We start from the raw sequence: 2,201 nt of genomic DNA on the forward strand, positions 1-2,201 counted from the left end.
CCGAATACTTGTCCGTGAGCATTTACAGTGAAACCTTCATCGAAACTGCTTGTCAACACCTTCTGCTCCTCGTTGGGATCGACATTCTTACTTATCGAAGATACTACGATACACCCCCTATACTTGTGGGTCATCAGGCACTTGTAGCCTTTGTGCAGATTACTATAGCCTAAAAAGGCACACTGCTTAGAGCGAAATTGTAGTTTGTGTTGATTGTAGGGGCGAAGATTAGGCCAACAGGCACAACCAAAAATACGAAGGAACGAGTAGTCACCTGGACTACCAAACAAACGCTCCATGGGAGTTTGAGAGTGGATCACTTTACTAGGGAGACGATTAATGAGGTAAACAGACTGTGAGAAAGGCTTCATCCCAGAACTTCAATGGCATAGAGGCATAAGCAAGAAGAGACAGACCAACCTCGACAATATGCCGATGTTTGCGCTCAGCCGGGCCGTTTGCTGATGCGCATGAGGACAGGAGACTAGATGGGAGATGCCAACACGCTGGAAAAAAGAATGGAGTTTCTGATACTCCCCTCCCAGTCGGTTTGCATTGCAACAATTTTCTTGTCAAATAGTCGCTCAACATGATGCTGAAATTCATGAAACTTCTGAAAAACATCAGATTTCTTTTTCAAGAGATAAATCCACGTGAACTTACTATAATCATCAATGAAACTGACATAGTATTTAAAACGCCCAAACGAATCCGAGGCAGGGCCCCAAACATCAGAAAAATACAAGCTCAAGAGGGGATGTGGATACACTAGATGACTTTGGATATGGTAGTTGATGACTCTTAGCCATCCGACAAGCATCACAAACGGACTCTTTATTTGACTCACTAAACAAAATTTTATTATCTCTAAGAACTTGATGAACCACAACCGAAGAAGGGTGTCCTAGACGCCTATGCCACAATGACGAAGATGACTTGACGACTCCATGAGCTTGCCGACCCGGGGAAGATGGTGATGATGGTGGTGGTAGAGGGTACAACCCGTCAACGCATCTACCTTGGAGCAGAACCTCCCTCGTGTCCTGATCCTTGACAAAGAAAGAGTCAGGCCAATACTCAACAAAAGCATGATTATCACGTGTGAGGCGACTAGTAGATAAAAGGCTTTTTGTGGCTTCAGAACATGAAGGATATTTTTAAGATGCAAGTCATGATTAGGGGTATGAAAAACAGATTGACCAACATGGTGTATATCCATACCTGTACCACTAGCCGTGTGAATCTGATCATTGCCATTAAACCGATCCCTCACATGTAGCTTGTCCAGCTCTCCAAGAATGTGGTCGGTTGCACCAGAATCAGAGTACCGGTTGGAGTCCACTCCATAGGCTCCATATGATCTATCAGCTGTCCCTACTGATTTTTCTCGGACCGCGGTAACTCTTCTGAAATCTCTTCCAACAGTTCATCTGCCGTATGACCATCCTTGCCACAAAGTTGGCACTTGTCTCCGGCACCATCACCACGGTACCCCTGGTTGCGGCCTCCATTGCCGCCTCCACGCGGATTATATCCGTTGTATCCACGCTGATCACGTTGCTCATAACCGCCACGCCGATCATAGCGCTGGTCTTGATAATTCCGCTGCTCATAGCGTTGCTCAGGACGCTGATCCTGGTAGTTGCTCCGTCCACCACCACGTCCACCTCGGTAGCCACCTCCACGGCCACCACGCATTGCAGCATTGGCTGAGAGTTCACCAGTCGGGCTTTGACCCTCCAGCCTGGATTCATATGTAAGCAGCTGAGAATACAGATCACTCAGACTAATAAATTTCTGGGCCTTGATCAAGGCAGTGATAGCAGCAACAAAACCGTTGTATGCCTCATCTTGAAGTCCGGCAAGCACATATGATATAACATCATCATCATCCAAGTGGTTTGCCGGCGGCAGCCATCTCATCTGCCAAAGTCTTTATCTGATTGAAGTATACAGCTGCTGTTTTATTTTCCTTGTGGCACTGATTCAGCTGTGTGCGCAGATGCACCACGCGCGATCTGGACTGCGAGGAGAACATCTCCGTGACAACAGCCCAAACTCCTTCCGAGGTCTTGATCCCGACCATCTGAGTCAACACTTCCCTTGACATGTTTCGAAGAAGATAGCCGAGGACAGATTGATCCTGGGCGTTCCATCGCGCGTATTCAGTATTCGGGATTTTTACTTCCTTCCCGTCCTGA

This window comes from Lolium rigidum, chromosome 3 (assembly GCF_022539505.1).
Source record: "Lolium rigidum isolate FL_2022 chromosome 3, APGP_CSIRO_Lrig_0.1, whole genome shotgun sequence".
NCBI lineage: Eukaryota > Viridiplantae > Streptophyta > Magnoliopsida > Poales > Poaceae > Lolium > Lolium rigidum.